The following is a 23,083-nucleotide window of genomic DNA, read 5'->3' as shown; positions in this document are numbered from 1 at the left end:
ATGACATTACAAGTGAGGCTTTTATGCATTTTGGAAAGTTATTCAGTTTTCCTGCGTCTCTCTCACGTATATCTGATATGAAACCAAGCTGGATCCTGAGGGACCCTTCTGGGTACAAAAACCCCTTCAAGTCCCCTGTTTCTTGTTTATAGAAAAAGGTTTAGTCTCACAGGCCTTCCCTGAGTCCCAAAGAGCAGGCACAGTCAGTTACTGATTTGAGAAGTGAAGCAGTGCAGAAACAAAGGAAAAGCAGTTAAACAAGAAAGACAATGACAATGTTCAGCAATAAAACAGGGACCTAGTTCCTCCTCAAGGGGGGGGTGCATGATAATCTGTAGGATACCTCTGAAGTTTTCTTTCAGAGGTAAGATTTTATTTGTTAAATTAATTAGGGTTATATACGATGTTAAATTACATAGAAAGCATTGTCAAATAAGACAAAGTATGATAATACTAAGCCTTATTTATTGTGTATTTGTATCAATATATAAATATTCTAAAAATTGTGTGGAATTCCTAGAAATATGTATGTTTTAGTACAATGTTATCACCTTTAATTCTAGTTATTATTTTTAAATGTTTATCTCATCCTCTGGGACCCCAATTAGAAATGGACAAAAAGTTAAACGGTCTTCTGACTTTGTTCTCTTTCCTTCTGAAGTTGCAGTCATCAAAATTGAGACTCATACTAAAAGGACTAAACCCGAGTATCAGGGAAGCACCCTGGCTGACTTTCATGCAAAAGCAGTAGCAACAGAATTGAGAAGAATTGTGGCACATGCACAAGACATTAATTCTACTTTTGCCAAAAAAAAAAAAAAAGACCCCCTCACTGCCAGATGTTTGCCATCTTGATGCCCTTGCAACATTGAGAAAGTCTGATTCTGAACCAAATAATTTGATGTTGGTAAACAATAGCCGTACATTAAATGAACAACTGGGGCTTTGAGACATCCAAAACAACCGTTTTCAGTTTTGTTTTGTTTTTTCTTTTTTTTTTTTGCATTTCTTCACTGGCCATAGTGCATTAAAAAGAAAGACAAACAAAAACTACCTTTCTTTCTAGAGGCCCCAGATCTCCTCTCTCTGGACTCTTTGAACATCTACAGTTGGAAATCATTCAACTTCCATTTAGTGTGGACATCTTCTTGTATCTATGTTTTTTTTTTTTTTTTCTGGAAGGGTAGAAGTCTTTCCTTTCCACAGTTCTGATGCTCTCATAGTGGCAAAGACATTTAGAAGATGTGTTTCCCACTTCAGGAATACCATCAACAATCTCCAGTGATTGAGACACCCACTTCACTGGGCTACTCATACAAGTCTTTGTGAAAATCTTACAAACTTCTTGGAATTACCACTGCTCCTTTAATCCTCAAGCATCAGGCAAAGTTGAGACAACCAACGGAAAAAAAATGGATTCAAATAGAACAAGTATCAATTACATGGGATTACATGAACTGAGAAGGTGGTTCTTTTTTTCCCCTAGACTTAAAGGAGACTTTTTCACTTAAGCTATCTATGACTTACAGTAATTTGGTAAAGTCCACCTTTGTGAACAAAGGTGGACTATTTATTTTTTATCTACACTTGATTCCTTCAGAATTCAGAAACTCTCAATATTATTATTTTCATGACAATATATTTATATGTATAAGTTCAGTAAGAATCTGTTCTCATTGTAACAGGACATAAATAGAATTGGCTATACTACCAAGGTTTTGAACAGGAATGTCATATCTGAAAGAGATGTGCAAGGGGTCAGATATGATCAGGCAGCTTTAAGGAACTGCTTGGGAAAAATAAACCTGGGAACTTGCCTACAAGGTTCTGGCAAAACAGTCTTTAAAAAGAATTTATACTCAATTACTATTCTTGCTGCATGTAAGAATATAAATATTCAGGTCAAGTTTAATATAAACATATTAGTTTTACTTTGATTATCTTTAGTAAAACATGGGGGGTAATTGTAAAGAGAAAAATTACATTTTTACCTCTGTAGGCTTCAGATTCTAGTCCTGTTGTCTTTGAGGTTTTATTATATACTTGCAAACTGGAACTGGATCATTAATTCTTCCAGTTTCCTCAAATGACTCACCAAACTAGTATTTCCAATTTTCCCCTACCCTTCTGATTTGGGAATCACTAAGAATGAAGACAGCCTTCCAAGTGCTACTGTAAAGGGATCTTACCAAGTGCTACTGACTGCTGACACGGTTGCAATGCTAGAAGGTATTGAGCCTTGGATATACATCTCACAGCTAAGGAGGAATCCACGTGATACCTGGTTCTGTACAAATGTGGAGACCTCAAACTCACAAGCAAGAGAAGTAGCTGACATCCAGGTAAACTGCTTCTGCCCCAGATGCTGGATCAAGACTTACTACCTTAGCTAAACACATATCCCTCCCTTTTTTTTTTTTTTTTTTCTGTTTTGTTTTGTTTTGTTTTCTTTGTCTTCCCATTGATCTAGAAATCTAGAAACATACCACCATCATCTGTATCTCTCAGACCATTGCAAAGGAGGCTACCTTTTCAGATTGCTGTATTTGTCATAGGTTCAGACCTATCTATAATTATCTACATCACGTTTGCCCTCACTCTCTAAGAAATCTCACGAACAGCATCCATCTTTGAAAAGCATTTAGGATGACATTTTATTTCAGGTAGGAGATTCTCTTCGCATATGTGCTAAAGATCTGTTTAACTCCTTGATTGAAGGGGTAGACACAGTAATCCCTGTGAATAAATCTATTCCTTTGTTAGGAGTGGATACAAATTGCTAAAACATTAGCTTCCCAGCAAAAATCCTTAAACTTCCTGGCCAAAGTTGTTCTTGAATATAGATAGTCCTGGATTATCTTTACCTGAATAAGAAGGTATTTGTTCTGTGGCCGATATCAGCTGCTGTGCTTAGATTGACATTTGTGGGGAAGTTGAAACTGAGTTAAGTATAATCATTAAGCAAGCCAGCCACTTGGCTTAAAAAGATAACTCCTTCAACAGGGTCTTTCTTTGATTGGCTTGGGTCTTGGGGACCATAACTTCAAAGTGTACTCCAAATATTGGGAATTATTCTGTTTACTACAATCATAATAATTCCCTTGGCACATTGTATCATCACAGAAGTTTTAAATAGATATTTGCAGTGGCTCACCCCAGACAAACAATCTCCCTAAGACTGGAACATTAGAAAAGAAGCAAAGAGAATCACAGATTTATGGGTTTTGAACCTGGAACCATGACTTTTGAATGTCAAAGGGATTAAGCAAAAATGTCACGTCACCCTAAGGATTAACAAGCTGTAAAGCTGTAACTAGTCGGATGCGACTGAAGCGACTTACCCTTCACGCATGCATTGGAGAAGGAAATGGCAATCCACTCCAGTATTCTTGCCTGGAGAATCCCAGGGAGGAGGCTGTGGGCTGCCTCCTATCTGTGACTCCATCTATGGGGTCACACAGTCGGACACGACTGAAGCGACTTAACAGTAGCAGCAGCAGCAGCAGCAGCAGTACTGTATCTGAGAGTGAAGCTAAGACCTTAAATTTTGATTATACTGCTCAGGCCAAAAGTTTTGATCAAAATGAGGGGAATTGTTAAGAAAATCACAGACCCACTAAACCTAGACTTAATATAGAATGTAACTGTAGTTTTGATCTTCTCCAGAAATTAATCTTACTCAACCATTTGGAATTTTCTGGTCAGTACCAAAGAGGTTATGTGTCATATATGCGCCCTTTCTATACCACACCAAAGAAAAAAACATGCTATCTGCATGATAAAACCCATGCTGTTCTGCTGTTCTATTCCCCTGCAAAAGAAGATTTTCTGTCCTAAAAATAATCTTTTCTTTTCCTTTTGCTAATAGCTCTCTCACTCTATACTTCTGCTTATTAAAACCTCCTGTTTTGTATAACCATTTTGAAAACCCTTCAGAGGTGATGCTGCCCAACTCATGAATCATCTATTAAAGTCAATTAGTTCTTTAAATATACTATCTTGAATTTTGTTTAACATAGTCATGCCTCATGTTTTCTCAAAATGCCAGAATGCATTTTAAAGCATAATGAGTTTGATACCATATATGTATGTGTATATAAATTAATGATCTTGCATTATTACATAAATGCAAAAATCTTTCACATATAAGCTATCATTTGGCAATATAAAAACATTCATAAAACATACTTAGCAGTTAAGGAGTTCAACTCAACAATGAGAATTTCTCATAAAATTTACTATCAAAATTTAGGTTTTTTTAAAACACTGCATACTACTAAGGGTCAAAATGCACTAAAAATACAAAAAGTGCTCTACCACCATATTCTTCAAAAATTTTTTTTTCAAGTTAATGAATGACAAACAAATATTTTGTTTTTTACTTCTTTACAATTAAACTGTTGAGTTGTTATGGAAGTCTGAGTAACAGCTCTGTATAAAACGTTTACTTACTAATCTACGGAAACAGTGAATGCTCCATTATTTGGCAAAGATTTAGCAGATGTTAAGAATCTTGATATGAAGAGATTATGCTGGCTATCATTTGGTGCACTCCAAATGTAGTTACCAGTGTTCTTCTTATAAGAAGAAGGTTAAAGAATATGTCATATAAAAGAGTAGAGGGCAATATGATCAGGGAGGCAGAAATAGGGGTGTTGCAGCCACAAACTAAAGAATTCCCACAGACACATAAAGCTGAAACAAGGAATAGATTCTCCCCTAGAATCTTCAAAAGGAGTGAGGCTCAACTGGCACCTGTTTCTCTGTATCAGCCCTGTGATACTGTGTTCTGACTTTTGGACTCTTTATATATACAGTTCACTTAAGGACATAGCACAGATGATTTATCTTATGTCACAAACTCCTCAGCTTATTGCAAACTCCACAATAGGTAATCCACAGACCACATGCTTTAAAGCTAGTCTGAGTTTATGTGGCAGCCTGTGCAGGAAGGAAATTTGGGGGAGAATGTGTGTGTGTACTCAGTCATGTCCAACTCTTTGTGACCGCATAGACTGTAGCCCACCAGGCTCCTCTTGTCCACGAAAATTTTCAGGCAAGAATACTAGAGTGGATAGTCATTTTCCTCCTCCAGAGGATCTTTCTGACCCAAGGATCAAACCTGCATCTCCTGCTTTGGCAGGTGGATTATTTACCATTATCATTTCCCAGGTAAATTTAGTGTCACCTGGAAAGCCCTTGGAGGAGAATGGATACATATATACATATGGCTGAATCCCTTTGCTGTTCATGTGAAGCTATCATGACAGTATTTGTTCATTGGCTATACTCAGGTGGTGCAGAGGTAAAAATTGAGGTGCAGGAAACATGAGGTTCATTCCCTGGGTTGGGAAGATCCCCTGGACTAGGAAATGGCAACTCACTCCAGTATTCTTGCCTGGAAATATCCATGGACAGAGGAGCCTGGCAGGTTATAGTCCATGAGGTTGCAAAGAATTGGACATAGCTGAGCAACTAAGCATGCATGTACATACTCTAATATAAAATAAAAAGCTTAAAAATAAAAACTATTCTATTACTTCTCTTAACAGTAATCAAACCTTATTTTTTTATTTTATTTCTATCAGTTTTCTTTATTCTCAAGTAAGTGAATGTCATTTAAAATCCACAAATTTAAAAGCTCCATGCTTTTTCCTTAAAACTACTCATGGAAAGTCTTAAAAAGAAAAACACTAGCAACAATTTCATTCCTTATCCTTTTGTATTCAAAGATACTTTTATTTAATCCTATATGCTACTGATTACTTTAAGATAATCCCCCAAACCTAGGGGACAATTTCATTCCCATTCTTATGTTTACTCAGTTTTGGAAAAAGCCAATTTTGTTGGTCAGATGAAAGTCAACCTGTAAATGAAAAATACATCTGTTTAGTAGTCTTTCTGTTCTTCTATATTCAATGGGTTAATATATTCGGTAACACTAATTTCAAATAATTTTGTAAATAAATGTTTTTTAATATAATAGAAACCTCTCTACTAAACTAATACTCATAGAAACATGCATATGTGTTTGATGTTATTCAAAGTACTTAGTAATTAGATTCATACCTTTGACCTAGAATATTAATATTAAAATTGTAAATAACAAGATCTCTTTATTAATGGAATAAAAATGTTTCAGATAGTAGTAAATAAAAAGTCAATAAGTTTTGCTTTTTCATAACAATTATATTGAACAGAAATGCGGTGTATTTTCCTTAAAGGGATGTTTTGCATTTACATTCCAAAAGTGTGCTTATTTACTCTCAAAGATTATGTTTCCTTTACCAAATATTTATTTTAGATTCATTTGTATAAATATTGTCTTATCTGTAGCTACATATATGTGTGTAACAAGTAGGAAGAATAGGTAGCCTTGAAATACACTGATGCAGAAAATATTTATTCAGAGTCAGTTGTAATTTATGCAGTCTGTTATGATTCCTAATAAAATCATTGTGATTTTTCTTTTCTGTAAACTACCAATGGGATTATTATTTCCCTGCAATGAATCAATTTAAATAGTTATCAGGCACTTATTCAAATATTTCAAATCTGGTTTTCCCCTCCCATTTATAAGCACCTTTCTTTATCCAAAACAAATTGTTACTGGCATTTATCATTTGTGAAAGAAGAAAAGATCTAACCTTTTTTTCTTACAGATAATGTATCTTAAAGACTACACTTACATGCACAAAACAGTTGAATTGTTTAGACTAACATAACTAGCTCTCAAGCAAATTATCAAATCTACAATATAGATAAACATGATCCATATGCAGGGATTGGGGAAAACATTTATAAGTACTAACTTGGAGGGACTGGTAGAGTAGGAAGAAAATGCTCTAGAACAATTTCTACCTTATATAATCTTCCCTTGCTTTATGAATATTGCTTGAATCATTCTAATATTTTGCAAAAGAGTATCCCTCAGAAAATATAGCTAGAGGTACTACATAGCCCTTCTAATCCACCAGCAGATTTATTAGATAAGGTATCTGTAGGAGGGAATCTGAGTTCTTTCTCCTTCAAGTGTTGGGCATTATCTTAAGTGGTAAACGTATGACTTTTCTTTGCTAACTAGGTACAAACCAGAAAACAGAACATAGTATAACACATTTCAATTTATATGTGCAATCAATAAATTTTTCTTATTTTATATGTATTCAATGTATGTTTATTTTGTATATTCAATGACTATTTATGTTATGCGTTAATAGAGTTAAATTTAGTTCACTTGAAATTGCTTATCTGTTGTGCGATCTTGTCCTGTTCTAGATTATACTGCCTATCTTCCATTGTTATAAACCGAAAATAATATTAATCAAGACACTCTCAGTAAAACCCAATGTTTGTACCTGTTCATCATCATTGAACACTTAAAATGTAACTAGTCATAATTGCAATGCACTGGAAGTGTAAAATACACACTGAATTGTTGTTATTGTTGTTTAGTCAGTCATTTCGGACTCTTTTGCAACCCCATGGAGCTGTAAGCCAGGCTCCTCTGTTTATGGGATTTTCAAGGCAAGAATACTGGAATGGGTTACTATTTCCTCCTCCAGGGAATTTTACCAAGTCAGAAATCAAACCCCTATCTCTTGCATTTCCTGCATTAGTAGGCAGATTTTGTTTTTTACCACTGAGCCACCAGGGAAGCCCACACATGGATAGCAAATATTAAATATGAAAAAAGTATATAAAACATCTCAAGAATATTTTTTATATTGGTGATGTGTGGAAGAAGCATTTGAGATATTTCGAGGTTAAAAAAACAAAATTAATTTCACCTTGTTTCTTTTAAATTTTTAATAGGCGCCCAGAAAGTTAAAATTATATATGTCACACTCAATATATTTCTATTAAATGGAGCTATTTTATATCATTAAGCAGTTTATAAATTATATGCAAAGGAAATGTCTCATTTAATCATTATTAAATTAAAAAATCAAAACTCAATGGGGCTAATTGACTTGGCTACCTTACCTAACTCATAAGTAAATGAATCTTCTGTCTCCAAATCCTTTTTTACTTTTTCCAAATTATTTGCAAGGTGCTTAGCTTGAACTTTGCTTAGAAAACAGATGGCAAGAGTTGAAGTCCTGATAATTAAAGGTATTATTTTTACTTCAATTTTAAAAATATTTCTATAAATAAGAATTTTGTGATCTGGTTTACTAATAAATCAAATTAAAAAAATTAAATTTAAATAAAGTTGACATAATAAGAATAATTATTATTTACTGATTTGACTATTGGTAGCATGGATTCTTTTTACTTTCTGAAATATTTTTGAGCTATTTATTTATGTTTTTTGCTCTGATCTATATTTGTGTTGCATATTTTGGGAGTTTACTAAAAATATTAAGGTTATAGTTTCATAATCTAAAAAACTATAAAATTTACTGTAAAGATATTCCTTTGATGATGCCATAAACACTTTATTTACAGATAATTTGGTACATGTAAATCACTAATAGCTGGTAAACATGAAAATGTCCCAATTTGGTACCAAGTAATTAAGCTTCTTGTGATGGTTTTAGGAAAGTGTAATAAAAACATGATGTAAAAATATCTGCAAAATATCAGTTTACAAAATCATACAAAAGTTTATATGGTAAAATTGGAAATGAATAACATAAATAATAGTAAAATATTTCAAATGATATAACAACTTTAAATTTATTATTTTCTTACTAAATGTGAATCACATGTGTATTTAGTCTAAGTACATATTATAGTGGCTTCCCAGATGGTACAATAGTAAAGAATCTGCCTGCAATGCAGGAGACACAGGAGACTCAGGTTTGATCCTGGGATTGGGAAGATCCCTGGAAAAGGAATGGCAACCCATTCCAGTATTCTGCCCTGGAAAATTCCATGGAAACAGGATCCTGGTGGGCACCTGTCCAAGGGGTTGCAAAATAGTCGGTCACCTTGAGCGACTTAGCACACATATTATAATTTGTATTACCTTAGTCAGTCGTGTCCAACTCTTTGTGACCCCATGGATTGTGGCTCACCAGGCGCCTCTGTTCATGGGGATTCCAGGCAAGGATTCCCATGCAGTGGGTTGCCATGTCCTCCTCTAGAGGTTCTTCACAACCCAGCTCTCCCACATTGCAGGCAGATTCTTTACTGTCTGAACCACCAGGGAATCCCAAGAATACTGGAGTGGGTAGTAGCCTGTCCATTTTCTAGGGGATCTTCCCGACCCAGGAATCGAACCGGGGTCTCCTGTATTGCAGGTGGATTCTTTACAAGTTGAGCTACCAGGGAAGCCCACTTTTATCTTATATTTGCATGTAAGTTTGAAATTTCATTAAATTCTTTAGGAAAACAAGCTCAAATTTTAATGATTAATTAAAAATACCTATGGTTCTACTGATAGACTTTTATGTAATCATCTGCTGTCATCATTGTAAACTGTGTTCCTGGAGTAATGTAAAATCATGGGTTTTGAAGCCAGTCTTAAAATTATCTGATTTCAGTCATACCTTGGCTCACTTATTGATTGATTGATTGATTGATAGTCTGGAGAAAATCTTAAGTGGTGATATGCTTCATTGTGTCGGGATAAAGTCAGTAAAGGATAAATTATAAACCTAAAGCAGTTTGTCTTCCCTTTGTCATCCTTAGTGTAGAGGTTTTATAATCCATCACAGTATAATCAGTGTAACATGTTAAATACAGTATCCACTTCAAACTAACTTATTGTTTCTTTATCAATATTCTCTATTAGAAAATGAAATTCATAATTTGACTTAAAAGATTAGATTAACATATGTCAATTTTGATTTAGGTATTTATCAATAACTAAGTACAAAAGATGATAAATGATCTTGAATTTTCATATAGGTAGTAAAAATTTATTTTTAAAAATTTGTGTTCATTTGGTACATAATGTTAGGTGAATGAATTTTCACTATCTTCTCAAGCTCCATTTTGCCAATGAAAGAAAAAGAAGGAAAAATGTATCTATATATAAAACTCATCCATTCTTCAGATTAGTATTTTAAAATGCCTCAGAGACATTCCTTATTAAGCCAGACAAAAGACCATTAAAACTGGTATCATAAGAATTGGAGATAAAGATATCCATGACAGTTCCCAGGATGATACTTATATTTAATACATTTGGGGAAGTAGGTGGCAAAAGCAGAGGCATGACCTTCATTAAGAAGAAGGGAAAGAGCTGACTTCTGGAAGGCACAGGCAAGCCTCCTTCTCAGATATCAACAAGGGCAAACACCAGTGAATCTTTCAGGAATCATTTCAATAAGAAGTCAGATACTCCAGAAAAGGGACCTTGATACACTCTAAACCTATTTAAAACTGTATGGTCTTATGTATGCTAGTTTCGACTTTGTTTATTGTTCCTTAATGTCTTGAGAGTCCCTTAGATAACTGCATGGAGATCCAACCAGTCAATCCTACAGGAAATCAGTCATGAATATTCATTGGATGGACTGATACTGAAGCTGAAACTCTAATACTCTGGCCACCTGATGCGAAGAACCGACACATTTGAAAAGACCCTGATGCTGGGAATAATTGAAGACAGGAGGAGAAGTGGATGACAGAGGATGAGATGGTTGGATGGCACCACTGATGGGATGGACATGAGTTTGAGTAGGCTCCAGGAGTTGGTGATGGACAGGGAGGCCGGGCATACTGCAGTCCATGGGGTCACAGAGAGTCGGACATGACTGAGGGACTGAACTGAACTGAATGTCTTGGAGTTGGGCTTCCCTCGTGGCTCAGCTGGTAAAGAATCTGCCTGCAATGCAGTAGACCTGGGTTCGATCCCTGGGTTGGAAAGATCTGCTGGAGAAGGGAATGGCTACCACTGTGGTATTTTGGCCTGGAGAATTCCATGGACTGTATAGTTCATGGGGTCACACAGATTCGGACATGACTGAGCAGCTTTCACTTAAGGTTTGGAGTTAAGCGAACTTAACAAGTTAACAGTAAAAAAGGGAATGATTTTTGCAGTTTTCCTAAGGGATTAGAGACGTTATGAGAAAGCATCTGTTTTACAGGCCACTGAGGTAGAATGGAGAAAACAAAGTAAATAAGTGAACATAGACTATGCTGCTGCTGCTGCAAAGTCACTTCAGTCATGTCCAACTCTTTGCGACCCCATAGACGACAGCCCACCAGGCTCCCCCATCCCTGGGATTCTCCAGGCAAGAACACTGGAGTGGGTTGCCATTTCCTTCACCAATGCATGAAAGTGAAAAGTGAAAGTGAAGTCGCTCAGTCATGTCTGACTCTTCACGACCCCATGGACTGCAGCCTACCAGGCTCCTCTGTCCATGGCATTTTCTAAGTGAGAGTACTGGAGTGGGTTGCCATTGCCTTCTCCGTTCATATGATGGCACAATTTACTATTTAAAAAGGTAAAGTTAAAAAAAAAAATTAATACAAATAGGATAATATCTCTATGTCTGTTATGTTGAGTTAATTCAGCATTTGAAGTACCTTTATAATGTCTGAACATTCTAGATAGTGATTGCTTAATATTTGAAATTCTATTAGAAATGATCTACATGAAAGTGTTTGTTAATTCACATAATAGACTTTATAGCTATCTTGTCACTGGTGAAATGAGTGGGGCTCAAAATAGAAGGTTATTTAAGAAGAGTATTCAGGTCCTGCTATTTGTCAATGAATAAGACAGATAACAGCAAATAAACTCAATAGTTAGTAACACTGGGATAGCAATCAAGATTGTGACCACCGTGAGTTATGCTACACACCATTTTAGAAAGGACTCTATTTTTCTAAAGTATCAAAATACAGCTATACCTGTGTATAGCAGGCATGGTGAGCTAAGATTGTCAGGCCAGAGAATGGGGCTTCTGAGAACAACAGAAGAATTTGTGTGATTGTCTCTCTGCCTGTTTATGTACAATAAATGTTTATAGCTTGGGGCAGGATTTGGATCTAAGAATTTCTTTGTCCTTACAACTTAACATTTTCTGATTAGGTAAATCAGGTGAAGTCATTTTCCAGTATATTGTGCATTGGGTTATATGTGAATTAATGGGGGTAAAGACTTGTACTTATTCTCAAGAAGTTTACTCTTCAGCCTAAACTGCTGATATTTTTTTATTATTTTCAAAATATCCTTCTATACACAGAATTTGGAAACTTTATAGGCTAAGAATAAAACATTATATAGGCTAAAAATAAAACAAACAAACAAAAAACAAAGGGAGGAAAGAAGTAGGAAGGGAGGAATAAAGAAAAGTTAAAGGCCTTTTGCTAGGATCTGCTATAGTTTAGTGCAGCTTTTGAGAGGCCTAATGGGCCAGTCTTCAGATTGTTATTATTTATTATTACTTTTGGAATTACTATTTTTTATTTTTTTTAAATTAGGGGGTAATTACTTTGTAATGTTGTGTTGCTTTCTGTCACACAACATGCAATTCAGCCACAAAATCCCTCTTCAGCCTCTCTCCCCTACACTCTAGGTTACACACAGTACCAGGCTGGACTACCTGTGTTATCTAGCTGCTTCTTACTAGCTATATATTTTACACATGATAACATATATATGGGGGCTTCCCTGGTAACTCAATTGGTAAAGAATCCACCTTCAATGTGGGAGACCCCAACTATTTCAATTCCTTGGTTAGGAAGATCCCCTGGAGAAGGGATAGGTTACCCACACCAGTATTGTTGGGCTTTCTGGTGGCTCAGACAGTAAAGAATCCATTTGCAATGAGGGAGACCTGGTTTGATCCTTGGGTTGGGAAACCATTCCAGTATTCTTGCCTGGAGAATCCCATGGACAGAGGAGCCCAGCGGGCTACAGTCCATTCTGTCACAAGGTGTCGGACAAGACTGCGTGAATAAGCACAGTACAGCACAGCATATATATGTCAATGCTATTTTCTTAACTTGTCCTCGGATTATTTATCACCTGCAACATATGATATTGTTGATCTTCCTAAACTCATACTTGCTTAAGATAATTGTATTTTTCATATATCAAAGGGTTAGTGGCAGTGTTGATATAGTTCTTGTTGATGATTCATTAATATCATACACTGATTTAAAAAATAGCTGGGCTTGCTCAATACATATCATGCATTCTCTGGTCTTTTTTAATAAAGGGGGAATGACAGTGAGGGAAATGAAAGCAACTGGAATAACATACAGGGACTTCCCTTGTGTTCTAGTGGTTAAGATTCCATGCTTCCACTGCAGTGGGCATCGGTTGGATCCCTTTTTGGGGAACTAAGATCTGGCATCTATGTGGTTAAAAAAAATAGCATACAATATCTGTGAAAGGTAATTATCAATATGTTAGTTACAATAGATGATTTTCACATAGTTTTGATGCATCATTCCATTGCAAATATAAAAAACAATTCCAGGAATTTTGTGACATGTAAAATTAGGCTCTGATGTCCTAAGTGCCCAGATAACATGCACAGCTGTCAAGAGACAAATCTGGGATTGGAGAACTGTTTACTGCCTCCAAAAATTATTGATTATATATATATGACTATACGGTCAAAAGCTCACTTTTTGTATGTGTCCCAGAATCTTTGCTATAATTCACTCAAATTATGGCCATGAAAAACAAAAAAAAAATCCTTTTCACACAAACTACCTGAGATTCAGATAAACAGTACTTTTGCCTGGAAAATTCCATGGATGGAGGACCCTGGTGGGCTACAGTCCATGGGGTCGCAGAGTCGGACGCAACTGAGCGACTTCACTTTCACTTTGTTTTCATGTATATCACCAATATGACTAGGATAGAAATTTATAACATTTCTTTTCATAACCAAGGCAAATGTAGGATTGTCTCATTAGAATCCAGTTACATTTTTTTTCTGGGAGATAATGCAAGTGCCTCAGTGTTAACTTGGACAGTCCCTCTAGCAGGCCTTCTTTAAACCATTCACATGACCATAATCTTCTGTAGAATAAATATTACATCTCCCAATAATAAATCTTTTCTCCTATTTCCTTTATGTGATCATCAAATATCATTTAATATCTGCCATATACCTGTTACAAGCAGATGCCACAGATATCGTTATAAATAGTCTAGAGAGAAAACACACATTTATTCTTTGCAAAGAATTCATACATTGAATTACTTTAGGGAACACACATATGAATATCTCTCAGAACCAAGTACTCATGATAAAATCTCTTTCTTCAGAGGAAGCAGTGTAGGTATTTAGTATTAATATTAGTAATTCATTACTTTAATATTGGAAACAATGAAAAAATGTGCTAATTTCAGAAATATATATTGATCCTCTAAAGTAAGTATTGTACTTGATATTGAAACCCTGAATACTTACTACTTAAAAATTAAATATTAATAAGATACTTTGGGGTTTTATTTTCTTTAAGAGCTTTTCCCCCTCCTAAATCAATAAAAGCATGTATATTAAATTCTATATTGTTCATTATTTCTCTCTGAGAAATGGAAAATGATATGGGAAATACTTGCTTGCCAGAAGCTTAAGGAAATTAACTCTCTATCTAGAAAATTTTCCTTTTAAAAGTGTACATATATTAAGAAGTGAGCATATAACAGATAATTCATAAAATATACCCCACTTACTTGCATTAGTTAGGAAAAAAAAAAAAGATCAGTCTGAATCAGTGACATGCCTAAAATGTAGGTTTATGACTCTCCAATACACTAAAGAAGTCTACATAAATGGAAAAAATACTGAAAGAAATGGTCTTAATAAATAAATATTTTAATTAACATATCAATAAATGGAGTATGAGAGAGAGGAATTTGAGTGCTCCGTGTGCTGGCAAAGAGTTTTCTGTCTTACATAATAGCATCTACTTCAACAGTCCTGTTTGTAAATATGTGTTTTTTGAGCAGCTTGACTTCATTTGATAGTGATGCTATATTTGCTTTCTGCTGCTTCACACTTATATATGGAAATCTGCCTAGTCTTGCATTAGTTTGCTTTCTGTTTCATATTTTTTTGTTTTATACTTAATGCATCCTGATATGGTTTCTGACTGTAAAACAAACAAACAAAAAGATAACATTTCAGGGCAGGATGAGGTAAGAGTGGCTGTCAGCTTCAAAGAGAACTAGGGAATTCACCCATTAGCCCTTGCTCTGAATGTGTTTCCTCTCTATGCATACAGAAGTTCATAGAGTCAAATTGATACTCCTGGAAATGTCATCCTATTATCTTAGTCACATTACACGCAGCAAGATTGGGGTTTTGACTGAAGAAACAGACAATTACTGTTTCTGGTGACATTTCTAGAATTGCTTCCAATTGATTATCAGAATGACTTTAAGAGATCTTAGGTTCATCCCAAAGATGGATGGCAGGAAATAAGGTTCTGCAACCACTCTTCTTCATGCTTGTGTTCCTACACACACACTGTTTTATTTATTGTGCTTTGCAGCTGCCTTGAAATATTTAAGAAAGTTCTATGTAGAAACTTTATCAGAAATATTAGAAAATGTGCACAGTTGTTTTTAACAAATTGTCAGACTGAAAGAATGAACTCATGAAGAATTTACTAAAACCCACTGATGGAATGAATTAGCCCAAAGTAATAATAGCTGATGATAGCAAAATATGGTTGAATTGCTTGATGTCAAGTCTGTCAATAATAACCAGTAGGTAAAATTGTGAGAAAAAACTGAAGTAACCAAAATTTCAGCATCCCATTCTATAAAATGAAAATAATAACAAAGTCTTTTTAAGTACTGTTGTAACAATTAAATGAGATCATCCATGTAAAAATTCTTACTCTTGTATAATGCATAATTTAAAATCAGTTGAAAGGAATCATAAAACTTGATATCCAGGTCTCATTTCTATCACAGATAGCTTATGTGATTTAGTCAACATGTTTAATATGTTAATTGTTTCTTAATTATTCCTTAATTATTTAGCCAGATTTCAATAGTTTATTAAGCTGTTTTATTTGAGTGCTATCAGAATTCAATAATTAAACTGCAGTAGTGATTAAGGCACACTATTTCCCCTAAATAATTAAAGAAGCAACTTCATATATGACACTTTTCCAGAATTTCATCATAGAATACCAAAGCATACTATAAATTAATACTATAGGTCACATATGTTACCATGATTATCTAGAAGAAAGGTGTTAGAACTCTTAATAATCTATGGGGCATAACTCAGAAAAACTCAGGAGTTCCTATCTTCACTTGTACACAGAGGGGAGAAGAAGATCTGTTTGGAACAAAATAAAATGACTTTTTTATTTGCTTTTGTTACTAAATTTCCCAGTAGAAATAGATACTAGACTTTTCAGTTTTGTATTGTTCCAAGGCTCAAGGTAATGATTGAACATTTATGTAATTGACATTTGGTGAACAAGTACATCCATGTTGACGCACATGCTATATAAAAAAACTACAGAAAGAGAAGTAGTTACGTCTATAATCAGTTCTAATGCAAAATTCAATGTGCTATTTTTAGTAGATAATGGCAAAATACAATCATATTTAGTAGCTTTCTAAGGTGTGTTTATTTTAGATTTGTTAATTTATTGTACCACTTATTTGTCTCTTCTACTTTAATTCATTAATATAACATGAGTGTGTGTGTGTGTGTGTGTGTGTGAGAGAGAGAGAGAGAGCACGCATAATTGCTTAGTTGTGTCCGGCTCTTTGTGACCCCAGGGACTGTCGCCCAACAGGCTTCTCTGTCCATTGAGTTTTCCAGGCAAGAATACTGAAGTGGGGTGCCATTTCCTCTTCCAGGGCATCTTCCCAACCCAGAGGTCAAACCTGTCTCCTGCATCCCTTTCAATGGCAGGTGGATGCTTTACCACTAAGCCATCTGGAAAACCCTGATGTAACAGCAATACTGTAGTAAACCTCATAATGTTGAACTTTCACAAAATCTTAAGATATAATTTGCTTGGACATTTGATTAATATTCTGTTAAATTTTCTTTGTCTTTATATTTAAAATAAGCTTTTATAAAAACATGCAGAGCTGAGTTTTTCTATTGCTTAACTTAGGTGTAACTGGTTTCCTTGATAAGATTTGTTATCAGGATGATAATTATCTAGTTGAATTAATTGAGAATATTTCAGTTACTATTAATATATTAGTTAGAAATGTTTAAAGAATACAATCTCTTTCTTAAGTGTGTGGTGAAACTTTGATCAATCTGGGATAGATTTTTTTTCCCCATTACTGTTTAAATATAATGTTTTCTACTTGGTCTTGAACAAAGTTTGTCATTTATACTTTCCTTAAAGCCCAGTCATTATGGTTTTCTAATTTTATGGGTATATATTTTTTATTGAGGTATATAGTTGATATACAACATTACAGGCACATAGTACAGTGATTCACAATTTTAAAGGTTATACTACATTTATAGTTATTATAAACTATTGGCTATATTTCCTGTGTTGTACAATATAAACTTGTAGCCTAGTTTATACATAATAGTTTGTACCTCTTACTCCCCATCCCTACACACACTCTCTCTCCTTCTCTCTTCCCACTGGTAAGCACTAATTTTTAAGTTCTCTGTATCTATAAGTTTCAGAGAAGGCAATGGCACCCCACTCCATTACTCTTGCATGGAAAATCCCATGGATGGAGGAGCTTGGTAGGCTGCAGTCCATGGAGTCGCTAACAGTCAGATACGACTGAGTGACTTCACTTTCACTTTTCACTTTCATGCATTGGAGTAGGAAATGACAACCCTCTCAAGTGTTCTTGCCTGGAGAATCTCAGGGATGGGGGAGCCTGGTGGGCATACAAATGACATTAAAGTCTCTTAAATGCTTAAAACTTATCATTATATAGAATTTTTTAAAAAATTTCTAGTGAATAGTCATGTTTCCTGTCCTTTGGTTTCCCTTTTAAACTTGATATTTTACTAATTTTGAACAGCTTTCGTATGTTTATTGTGTAAAACTAGAAACTGACTTTTCTATAGACAATATTTTGTTTTATCTTTGTGTGGTATTTATGTTTGGAGTTGTTTTTATATTCTCTTTATTACCCATATGCAGAGTACATCATGAGAAACGCTGGGCTGGAAGAAGCACAAGCTGGAATCAAGATTGCCAGGAGAAATATCAATAACCTCATATGCAGATGACACCACCCTTTTGGCAGAAAGTGAAGAGGAACTAAAAAGCCTCTTGATGAAAGTGACAGTGGAGAGTGAAAAAGTTGGCTTAAAGCTCAACATTCAGAAAACGAAGATCATGGCATCTGTTCCCATCACTTCATGGCAAATTGATGGGGAAACAATGGAAATGGTGAGAGACTTTATTTTGGGGGATTCCAAAATCTCTGCAGATGGTGACTGCAGCTATAAAATTAAAAATGCTTACTCCTTGGAAGAAAAGCTATGACCAACCTACACAGCATATTAAAAAGCAGAGACATTTCTTTGCCAACAAAAGCCCAGCTAGTCAAAGCTATGGTTTTTTTCAGTAGTCATGTATGGATTCAAGAGTTGGACTATAAAGAAAGCTGAGACCAAAGAACTGATGCTTTTAAAATGTGTTGTTGGAGAAGACTCTTGAGAGACACTTCGACTGCCAGGAAATCAAATATGTTAATCCTAAAGGAAATCAGTCCTGAATATTCATTGGAAGAACTGATGATGAAGCTGAAACTCCAATACGTGGCCACCTGATGTGAAGAACTGACTCATTGGAAAAGACTTTCATGCTGGGAAAGATTGAAGGCATGAGGAGAAGGGGATGACAGAGGATGAGATAGTTGGATAACATCACTGATGAGATGGACATGAGTTTGAGTAAGCTCCGGAAGTTCGTGATGGACAGGGAGGCCTGGCTTGCTGCAATCCATGGGGTGGCAAGGAGTCAGACATTACTGAGCTACTGAAATGAACTGAATGATATATCTGAATATATGTATAGTATTCTTTTGTTTACTATAATCTCCTTTCTATAAATTTTCTCTCTTAATTAGATTGTTTTCTTCCTTTCATATTTTACTTGCTTTTCCTTTACTTCTCTTATATAAGAGTGATAAAGATTTTACTTAAATGGCCACATAGTAAATATTTTAGACTTTTTGGACCAGAGTATATGTTTTCCCTTTATAAAACTTTAAAATTATGTAAAAAAATATTATCAGCTTACTGCCCAAAGTTTGCTAACCTCAATATGTCATTTGTATTTTAGCATTTACCATTATATTTTAATGTTTAAGCATACTTTAGACATTTTCTTCAAAAACCTATAATGAAAAATTTTCTCTTCTTTAAAAATATAAGAATTTTGTAAGTCTTTACTATATTTTGTTTCTCCATTTTTCTCTCCAAGTTCCATTAGAGAATATTTAGAGATTTTGTATCCTGATTATTATAAATTTAAGCATTAAGGCATATTTTATTTGTATAGGAACATGCATTTTAGGAATCAGTGAAATAAAATGGACTGGAATGGGTGAATTTAACTCAGATGACCGTTATCTACAACTGCAGGCAATAACCCTTTAGAAGAAATAGAGTAGTCATCATAGTCAACAAAAGAGTCTGAAATCTGGTACTTGGATGCAGTCTCAAAGATGACAGAAGGATCTCTGTTCATTTTCCAAGGCAAACCATTCAATATCACTGTAATCCAAGTCTATGCCCCTACCAGTAATGCTGAAGAAGCTGAAGTGGAATGGTTCTATGAAGACCTACAGCACCTTCTAGGATTAAAATTGAAAAAAATATGCCCTTTTCATTATAGGGGACTGGAATGCAAAAGTAGGAACTCAAGAAACACCTGGAGTAACAGGCAAATTTGGCTTTGGAGTACAGAATGAAGCAGGGCAAAGGCTAATAGAGTTCTGCAAAGAGAATGCACTGGTCATAGCAAACACCTTCTTCTAAGAGCACAAGAGAAGACTTACATATGGACATCAGCAGATGGTGACTTACATATGGACATCAGCAGATGGCCAACACCAAAATCAGATTGATTATATTATTTGCAATCAAAGATGGAGAAGTTCTATACAGTCAGCAAAAACAAGACCAGAAGCTGACTTTGGCTTTTGATCATGAACTCCTTATGCCAAATTGAAGAAAGTAGGGAAAATCACTAGACAATGCAGGCATGACCTAAATAAAATCCCTAATTAATACACATTGGAAGTGAGAAGTAGATTTAAGGGACTAAATCTGATAGACAGAGTGCTTGATGAATGATGGATGGAGGTTTGTGACATTGTACAGGAGACAGGGAGCAAGACCATTCCCAAGAAAAAGAAATGCAAAAAAGCAAAATGGCTCTCTAAGGAGGTTTTACAAATAGCTGTGAAAAGAAGAGAATCCAAAAGCATAGGAGAAAAGGTAAGATATACTTTTTTGTATGAAGAGTTCCAGATAATAGTAAGGAGAGATAAGAAAGCCTTCTTCAGTGATAAGTGCAAAGAAATAGAGGAAAAAGTAGAATGGGAAAGAGTAGAGATCTCTTCAAGAAAATTAGAGATACCAAGGGAACATTGGTAATCCCTAAGAAAGGCAATGTCAAAGAATGCTCAAACTACCACACAATTGCATTCATGTCACACACTAGTAAAGTAATGCTCAAAATTCTCCAAGCCAGACTTCAGCAATACGTGAACCATGAACTTCCAGATGTTCAAGATGGTTTTAGAAAAGGCAGAGGAACAAGGATTAAATTGCCAACATTCGCTGGATCATTAAAAAGGCAAGAGAGTTCCAGAAAAACATCTATTTCTGCTTTATTGACTATGCCAAAGACTTTGACTGTGTGGATCACAATAAACTGCAAAATTCTGAAAGAGATGGGAATACCAGACCACCTGACCTGCCTCTTGAGAAATGTAGATGCAGGTCAGGAAGCCACAGTTAGAACTGGACATGGAAAAACAGACTGGTTCAAAATAGGAAAAGGAGTACGTCAAGGCTGTATATTGTCATCCAGCTTATTTAACTTATATGCAGAGTACATCATGAGAAATTCTGGGCTGGATGAAGCACAAGCTGGAATCAAGATTGCTGGGAGAAATATCAATAACCTCAGATATGCAGATGACACCACCCTTAAGTCAGAAAGCAAAGAAGAACTGAAGAGACTCTTGATGAAAGTGAAAGAGGACAGTGAAAAAGTTGGCTTTAGAGCTCAACATTCAGAAAACAAAGATCATAGCATCCAGTCCCATTATTTCATGGCAAATAGATGGAGAAAATAGAGGAAACAGTGGCAGACTTTATTCTTTTTGGCTCCAAAATCAGTGCAGATGGTGACCTTAGCCATGAAATTAAAAGACACTTACTCCTTGGAAGAAAAGCTATGACCAATCTAGACAGCATATTTAAAAGCAGAGACATTACTTTGCCAACAAAGGTCCGTCTAGTCAAGGCTGTGGGTTTTCCAGTAGTCATGTATGGATATGATAGTTGGACTCTAAAGAAAGCTGAGTGCTGAAGAATTGATGCTTTTGAAATCTGGTGTAGGAGAAGACTCTTGAGAGTCCCTTGGACTGTAAGGGGATCAAACCAGTCCATCCTAAAATATATCAGTCTTTAATGTTCATTGGAAGGACTGATGTTGAAGGTGAAACTCTAATACGTTGGCCACCTGATGGGAAGAGCTGACTCATTTGAAAAGACCCTGAAGCTGGGAAAGGTTGAAGTTAACAGGAGAACCGGTTGACAGAGGATGAGATTGTTGGATGGCATCACTGACTCTGTGGACATGATTTTGAGTAAACTCCGGGAGTTGGTGATAGACAGGGAGGCCTCACGTGCTGCAGTCCATGGGGTTGCATCGAGTTGCACATGACCGAGCGACTAAACTGAATTGATGCATTTTATTGTATAAACATCTATACAGCACATTTTATAGTCCAAGTACTATTCTAATTGCCTTAAAGTTATTAGTTTTTTTTTTCATCTTCATGATAATAGAATTTATTGTTCTATTGGCATTTTACAATAAGTTGAATTTTTCACTAAATAAGAGCAGAGACATTACTTTGCCAACTAAGGTCCGCCTAGCCAAGGCTATGGTTTTTCCTGTGGTCATGTATGGATGTGAGATTTGGACTGTGAAGAAGGCTGAGCGCCAAAGAATTGATGCGTTTAAACTGTGGTGTTGGAGAAGACTCTTGAGGGTCCCTTGGACTGCAAGGAGATCCAATCAGTCCATTCTGAAGGAGATCAACCCTGGGATTTCTTTGGAAGGAATGATGCTAAAGCTGAAACTCCAGTACTTTGGCCACCTCATGAGAAGAGTTGACTCATTGGAAAAGACTCTGATACTGGGAGAGATTGGGGGCAGGAGAAGGGGACGACCAAGGATGAGATGGCTGGATGGCATCACGGACTCGATGGACGTGAGTCTGAGTGAACTCCAGGAGTTGGTGATGGACAGGGAGGCCTGGCGTGCTGTGATTCATGGGGTCACAAAGAGTCGGACACGACTGAGTGACTGAACTGAACTGAACTGAACTCAACATCTATTAAGTAGTAGAAGGGGGATTTACACCCAATCTAACTACCTTCAGATTTCGTTCCCTTAACCATGTAAGTCTAACTGTATGCATTTGCAGTTTTTTGCTTAGCGGTATTTACGTCCTTCCATTGAGATTCGGATTTCCCTTCTTTCTATATTATACCATCCACTTTCCCTAGTTTATTTAGAGAAGATCTATAGTAAATGTTGTCTACATAGTTAAAAGTCTTAGGCCATTTTTCTTGAAGCTTGTCTTCATGTCATGACTAGTATGGACCTTTAAATTTGAATATCAGAATTAGAATTTATTTTTGCATAAATGAAATAAAATACGTGAAAATTTTCTTCTTGTTTGTCTAATTTTTAGACTAATTATTTGTGAGTCTAATTATTTTGGTTATAGTAATGTTTCCTCTCTCCTATTTAAAAACCTTGTTTATTTTTTGCAATTTTTTCAGTTATATATTTAGTTATTTCTTTATGTTTCTTTATATCTTTCTCAAATTAATACACTTAAGATACTGATTCTCTCTCTCAGTAGATATTTGGCTGCATTCCTCTCTTTATTTTACCCTTCTCTGTTGATATACATAAATTGATAAAGTGATACAGAAAA

The sequence above is a fragment of the Oryx dammah genome, unplaced genomic scaffold (genome assembly GCF_014754425.2).
Source record: "Oryx dammah isolate SB20612 unplaced genomic scaffold, SCBI_Odam_1.1 HiC_scaffold_20, whole genome shotgun sequence".
NCBI classification, from domain to species: Eukaryota; Metazoa; Chordata; class Mammalia; order Artiodactyla; family Bovidae; genus Oryx; species Oryx dammah.
Note: the sequence above shows the minus strand (reverse complement) of the source record.